Consider the following 8,168-nt stretch of genomic DNA (forward strand, 5'->3'; position numbering starts at 1 on the left):
CTCAAATGGTTGTTGCAAGCAAGCACATTGCGGGATAGAGGGGCATCCTATCCTTATTGTGCAAAATTATAGTCCTTTGACATTCATCACATCATTTAACATATTTAGCTGCATCTCCAAACAAGGTTAACACCATAAGCCTGCTAGGAAGAATCTTTCAAGAAGTGGTATCTACTACAAAGTGTCCACCTACAGCCCCAAAGTGGGCTTGTTCCAAAATAGAGATGTATTCATTCTCACAGACACCTCATCTCATTATCCCGTCTTTTCCTTGTTTGTGCAATTACCCCGCGTGACTAATAGGGTGCAGGCTTCTTGATAAGGCATCTTGCTCGATCCTTATTGATCGGTGTTTTCGTGGGTAGGCCATTAGCTAGGAAATGTGGAACTTCTTCTCCCCATTCAAGAATCAAGCATAGTTGGAACAAGGGTGCATCAGGCAAGTCATCATCAACTCTCACCGGTACATCTCTCCATTAGGAATGTGTGAGATATGGTCAACCACTACGTGTTGGGAACCTTTGCGTACCGTGAGTGACAATAAAATCAAACTCTAGTAGATTAGGAGCCATCTTATGATCTTGCTCGTGTTGCAATACCAGATAAAGAAGAGCCTAATGGTCTAAAAAGAAAATAAATTTGGTCGCTAAAAAGGTAATGACGAAACTTTTTAACTATATAGACCATGGCCATCCCTTCTCTTTCTATGGTGGTGTAATTTCATTCTACTTTGTTTAATTAGCGCAACTAACAAAGATAACAGGGAAGTTTCTGTTGTGTTCTCTAGGTTGAGCCAATACACAACTAATTGCAAAAGCTGAAGCATGTATGTGGACATGAAATATGATTTCCCAATTGGGAGATCTCAAAATGGGAGTAGTCTGAAGAGTCACCTAACTCACAATCAGAACCCCAAAAACTCTTTCGCTCTGCTCGTAGAACACATAAAACAAAAAGTTGGCGTAAGCCAAGTGAGAGGACCAAAAAAGAATGGATGAGGAAAGTGCTAAAGGTAAGGAGACTAAACAGGTGCTAAACACTTCAAAGCCTACAAGGTGGGAGACCACCTTGTTGGCTCTGAACACTTCAGAGCCTACAAGGTGGGAGACCACTTTGTACAATGCGAGAAGGCCTAAAGAATCCATGATGGAATGTTTGGAATGTCTTATGATTATCTGGACAAGGTTAAGGAGATCAGCCTACTAGCAAGTCCATGGGAAGATTCAAAACTTATCTATATTAGGGAAGATCTCTTTGCTGAAGAAGAGAGAGACCTTATTGACCTTCTCAGTGAATTCCAAGATTGCTTCGCCTAGAAATACACTGATATGAAAGGTGTACCTCCTAAAGTGGTCAAACCAAACACGCCATCCCCATGGTGAAAGGGGCAAGGCTAGCAAAGAGCGTATCCTATGAACCTTAAGTACTCCAAGATGGTATGCGAGGAAATTGATCGACTTATAGATGCCGGATTCGTCTATGAAATAGAGCACACTGAATGGGTCTCGCCCATCGCGATAGTACCCTAGAAGAATGGAAAAGTGAGAGTGTGTGTGGACCCTAAAAATGTCAATGCCACCACGATACGAGATCAGTATCCATTACCCTTCAGAGAACACATACTGGAGCGTGTGCAGGAAAGGAGGCCTACATCTTCCTCGACGGGTTTTTCGGCTACAACCAAGTGTTGATAGACCCAAAAGATTAACATAAAATGGTTTTTGCCACCATTGAATGGGCCACCTATGCATACCATGTTATGCCATTTAGTTTTATTAACACCCATGAACCTTCAAACTACCAATGTGCATAGCCTATAAGGAGTATCTATGAAAATTCCTTGAAGTCTTCATGGATGACATCTGTGTTAATTCTACATGGAAAGCACATAAATGGTGCTTGAGAAGAGTGCTAAAGAGATGTTGACTCTACAGAATCTCTCCTAACCCTTTTAAATGCCAGTTTTGGGTCTAACTTGGAGTAATCTTGGGACACATTGTCACAAAACATGGCATTTACATAGATGACAGTAAGTTGCGACTCATTCTCGAGCTACCACCGCCAACCAACTTTAAGGGAGTCTAGCAATTTATGGGCCATGTTAATTATTATGGTGTTTCATCTTCATGTATGCCCACATAGCTCGTCCCTCCCTTGTTAACCAGAAAAAGGAACTCATCAAGCTCCTTTTGTCAGACTTGGCGCAGAAGTTGAAATGTTCATTAACATCCTATGCTGACCTTTTTTAAGCAGGACATTTTTCTTGAAAAGATAACAAGGGAGGATCATTACAAGACATTGGCACTAAAAAGCAGGATGTTTACATTGATAGCTGATCAGTTGTGCAAAATGGGAGTAGATCAAATACTCTGCAAATACTCTGCAAAATGGGAGTAGATCAAATACTTTGCAAATGTGTGCCACCGTGAGCAAGCCATCCTAATAGAAGTCCATCAAGACATCACTGGTGTGGTCACTTTGGAGATGATATCACATGCAAGGAAATAATGTGCAAGGTCAACTCTACAGCTCAGGGGACATGAAATTGTTATATCTTAGTTGCAATAAACTACTACACCAAGTGATTAGAGGTAAAGGCCCTTAGGGATAACTCAGCCAATTGAGTGGCAAAGTTTTTTATGAGAATTTCATGACAAGGTTTGGATTTCTGATGGATCTGGTCAGTCTCACCCAAGGAGGACATTATATACATAAAAGATCAACAACATATATTATCCGCAATGGAATGGACATGCATAGTCCACCAATCAAGTACTACTGAAAACACTAAAAAAGATTGTTAATAAAAATTGGATGGATTGGGATCATAAGTTGCAATTAGAATTATGGACATTTAGAACAGTATATAAGGTTAGAGCTAAGCAAACACCGTTCAAGGTGGTGTATGGGTTGACAATAGTTGTGCCCACAGAGTTCCTTTTACCAAGTATAAGAGTGGAGGTGCATGAGTTCCTTGTACCAAGTATGAGAGTGGAGTGCAAGAGTGGAAACTATCTCCAGACCATTGACCAATATAGTTGGCACTGGAGGAGGATAGGCAAAAAATGTGCCATACTAGCAAAGCTACATAGTAGCGAAGAAGGAAAGCATGGGTGGACATAAATATAAAGTACAAACTATTTTAGGAAGGTGTTTGCTTCTTAATTTTCAACTCAAGAGTGTGTGTGCATCCTAGAAAATTAAAGCTCGGATGGAGAGGACCATATCAAATAATTTGAACATTCGAGCATGGCACATTGAGCCTAACTTCACCATATGGCATGATAGTAGTCAATAGATTTAGAATAAAGCCATACATAGGCTAGGTTGGCAACAAGCATATGATGCAGGCAAAAAGTTTAGTTAAAAATAGATGAGCAAGAAAGTGATGAAGTGGTAAATCTTTTTATATTTCCGACATTTATGTTGTGGAACATGCAAACACTATGTTCACATGTAAGCAAAAGCTAATTAAGCATAAATAACTCCTCTTCCTCAACCAATACGCTTTAGTAAGTTGTTACAAGTATGTGATTAGAAAAAAACAACATCTTAGTTGAAACTATTTATAGTGTGTGTGTGTGTGTGTATATATATATAAAAGTGTATATAGTTTGATCTATACAAAAACTACACTTTTTGAATTATTGTACTTATATATAGTATTTATAGGTGTATATAGTATAAGTGTATAAAATTTGATCTATACCAAAACTACACTTATTAAATTATTATACTTATATATAGTATTTATTTGTCTAACTAGTGATGCAATTGACAACATCAAATATTGGATGAAGCTAGATCGTTCTTCATGATCTTCCTTGTTACATTTACGAGTTTATTATCTCAAATATCTTACATTGCTTGTATTTGAGTGATGATATTTGATCTAATCATTACGCATTTCTATTAATCGTAGGCTACTTAAAGGACTAAGTGATAACATTTGCAGATCTTAATTTTATAGCTAGCTTGCTCTAATAGGGCCCTGACTTTTGCGAAAAAGGTTATTAATTAATGTTGAGATTTTTTGGGTGAGGTTTTATACTTTAATTAATTAAGGTTAACATAATTTATAACTAAAATGTTGCACCTCTGGTAATAGATGTTGAAAACAACATCAGGTTAGGGTTTCTAATCTAAGGAGGATGTCGTAGAGAGATAACAATTTGAACTATAGAAAGAGAAACAAAGCTCTTAGAGAGAGAATGATTTGCAAAACTCGCTAAAGATTTGATTGGTCGATTGATAATGAAGTACAAGCCTTTGATATATAGGCCTTTCCCAGTACCAAACCATTTGACCTTGTTCAATGCATGCTCATCCACTTCCTAGGAGGTGGTTCACATGCAATTAACTACACACAAACATTGTTCACACATGGTTTACACACATACAAGCTCCAACTTATCCCAACAATCCCCCCTTCAGAGTGAAGGTGGTGAGACCTGAATGCAAAAGATAGATACTACCTTCTATCCCTATCACATATCGTGTCGGAGTCAACTCATCATGCACACCTCTTGTGTCATGATAGCCCTCCAATCACATAATGCGACCGAGGTAGCAAGGTCAACACTTCAGTCACCCCCAACTGGGATAAATGAGACAAGGAGCCTTTTTATAGCATCAAGGCTATTGTTACATATAAACATAGATACAATCAGATTTTCAGGGGACTGCCTAGGGCAGAGAACCCTTATTAACTCACACATACATAAAAACACGAAAATGATTCCCTCGATGCAAGGATGTCGCCTTTTTGGCGTCTCTTCTAGTCTACGGACTCGTTCATGGCCTTATGAAGACCTTAATGCGTCCAACCATTTGACCAATTTTGGTCAATTTGGGCAAAAATCCCCAAATTGATTTTGGTGCAGGAGCCTCCAATTAGGCTCGTTTTTGTTTAGAAATTAAAAACCAACAGATTACTACTGCTGCAGGGCTTCAATTTGCTATGGGTGGCCTCAATTTGGCCAATTTTGCTCGATTTGGCAAAACCTCTAAATTTATGGGTGTGTAGGAGCATGATTTTTTGTTTTTTTTTTTAACTTTAAATGAAAAAACCCCCAAAATTATGCTGATAGATTTTGCCTGATCTTCAGAGAAGCCCCAAATGTTGATTTTGGTAGTAGGTAGTTCAATGGGCTGATGACAGTGACTCGCATCTGACAGGTAGCAGCCTCAGTGTCTGCGATGGCAGCCAGAGCGCAACAAGAAGGGTGCATGCAGTGCATGAACAATAGAGGAGCTAAGCTAATAAGTGGCTTTTTTTAATAAGATTCATTAAAGCTTAATGAGGCATTGATGTGGGCATAAGCGGCGTTGTCTGACCGTCGGTGTAGGGAAAAGTGGGCAGATAGCAACGATGTTGTAGGGAAAAATGGTTCTACTAGTGAAGGCTTTTCTAGCGACGAGGAGATGAAGTGCAATACAATAACTAGTAATAGCAACACTGTGAGAGGAGGGGTTTTGAAGGTACTAAAAACCATTCCATCTCTCTCCCTCCCCCCCCCCCCCCCCCTCTCTCTCTCTCTCTCTCTCTCTCTCTCTTTCATGTGCAAATAAAGTTCAAATATTTGAGGTAAGACCAAAGAAGAGGATCCAAATGTTTCATCACTTCCATCATTTCTTAGAAATATAATTCTATAGGATTTTTTAATGATGAAAATAAAAAATTATCATTGGAACCATTCTTTCATAATCTAATTTAGATATGGTTTGAGGATTTTTTGTTGTTGGTAGCAAAGGCTTTAGTAGATGCTATTGTATTCTTTGAATATTTGCTTGATTGATGAAAACACGATTTATGTATTAAACCACAAATTTAGGATTGTTTTAACAAATCAATTTTCATGTCATATTGTGTAAAGGATTAAACATGTTGTAGTAACATATGATGACACCTCATTCCAAATTGCACCTTAATCTTGTCTCCCAAAATACATAGTAGGCAGTTGAGAGACTTTAAAATAACTACTACTAAATAAAAGCAAGGTAAACAACATAGGTTTATTAAACGCATATCCATTTATGATAATATATTTGGAGCAATGTTGGGAAAGGACATGGCTCAGAGAATAGGACAGGAGTGTGTAATATTTTAGCTCTACCTAGAGAAGGTGTATGACATAATACATTGGTCATTTGTGGCAAGAGTGATGGAGAAGATGGGATTTGGCTACATTATTGCTTCATGCTACAATATTGCTTCATGCATCTATACTCTAATAGTTGGAGCACACTCTAAGTTTCTATTAAATGGGAGGCTAGTTGGAGGCTTTGAAATTAGAAGATCTGTAAGGCAGGGTTGTCCTTTAGCTCCCTTATTGTTTGCTATAGCATCTCACCCTCTGGCCGGGAAGAGCAGCAGCTTCTAGCTAGGTTTTTTTTCTTCACCCCGTTCCACCATGAGATTGGAAAAAATTGAAGTAGATACTGGAGGTTTCAGCCAATTCGAAAAACATTTTGGATTGATTCCAAAGTCTTGGATCCCTTTTTGAAAACCTTTGGAGGATGCTTGTGAAAAAGGGAGAATCATTGGGCTAAAACTTAGGAATTAATTATTCAATGCTTTGCAGATGACTCCCTGTTATTCTTAAGAGTTGACAATGAAAATGTGAGGAATGCTTTAGAGCTAGTATAGTTGTTTGCCAAAGCTTCTGGTTCTAAGTGTAATATTCATAAATCCAGAATTATAAGTCTGATAGAAGAGGATAACTTTGATATGGAAAGATGGGGTTGTGATGTCATTAAAAAAGGAAGGATCATTAGACACATAGGGGTCCCTATGGGAGTGGGTGTGAGTAACAAGGATTTGATAGATTGGGCTCTTCAGAGGTTTTGCATTAAGCTTAGGAAATGGGAAGGGGTAAGGGTACCCTTGCTATAGTGGATACAGTCCTCAATGCTTATATGGAGGAATAGTTATAATGGAAAAAAGGTCCTCTTTTGGTTAGCTTGGGATAAGGTTGCTCTCCCCAAGAACCTGGCTAGTTTGGGAATATTACATCTACCCTCCCACACTAAAGCGAGAGTGTTAGCCTCTCTAAATTTCTTAAGCAAGAAAGTATTTGGGCTAAGATGTTGAGAAAAGAGGTAGAGGAGGCTGAAGTCCAGCTTGGGGGGGTCAATGGCTTGGTCTCAATTGGAAAGAGAAATTATTATCCTTTGCTCCCTTGAAAGTAAGGAGCACTGTAAGTTCCTTTAATCCCCTAAAAGTAAGGAGCTTTGTAAATTCCTTTGTTCCAATTGGAAAGAAGCAATGGGCATGATCTAGGTGTACCATAATTTATCAAAACTCTCTACCAGACCTAAATATTTGGTGGACCCATAAGTTCAAGTCTCCTTTAGCCTTTTTTGATATACAAAGGTCTCTAGAAAGATTGAACAATAGGGGAATTAGGAAATTAGAGGACACATGGGATTTCTCCCAAGCTGGATGGAAAGAGCTTCAACAGATCTATAGGGAGTTCAGACTCAAACAGAGTGAGGTACATGTTATGAGTTCAGTTATTGTTGAGGTGGGAAAATGTTGCTATTCTATAACATACAATAAAGACTCTTGGTTTCAAGATTGGAGTTGGTTTAATGGGGTTAAACTTGATAGAGTCAATTGGGATTTGAACATTTGGAAGAGAAGGTGGAACTTGTTATGGGAAGCTCTCACTCCAGTGAAAACCCAAGTCTTCTTATGGAGAGGATGCCTATTGGCTTTACCTCTTGGGTTTAAGCTTCTTCAAAAGAACTTTAGTGCTGGGACATGTACCAGATGCAAAACATCTATTAAAGAAGGGAAGCATGCTTTCTGGGAGTGCCTAGCATTAAGGGGGTTTTGGGGGAAAATAGGTAGATGGGTAGAAGACAATTTAGGAGTGAGAGGGTTGTTGGGGGGAGGAAGAGTATACAAGGTGACTGATGAGATTGATATGATATTTCGCATCATTAGATATTGTTGCTTATGGGTCGTATGGGTCTCTAGAAATGAGTTGATATTTAGTAAGGGGATTAATCAAGGAATAGAGGCCACTGAAGTTATGTTCAAATGTGTACATTTTTGTCCAGGCATTACAATCTGGGATTAGGTAAGGGACAATGAAATGTTAATGCACACTGGGTTATCCTAATGTGTTTGAGTATTTGCAGGTATATACATGGGATGATGT

Source organism: Cibotium barometz, chromosome 24 (genome assembly GCF_041138505.1).
Source record: "Cibotium barometz isolate CiBa-2024 chromosome 24, ASM4113850v1, whole genome shotgun sequence".
Classification (NCBI taxonomy): domain Eukaryota; kingdom Viridiplantae; phylum Streptophyta; class Polypodiopsida; order Cyatheales; family Cibotiaceae; genus Cibotium; species Cibotium barometz.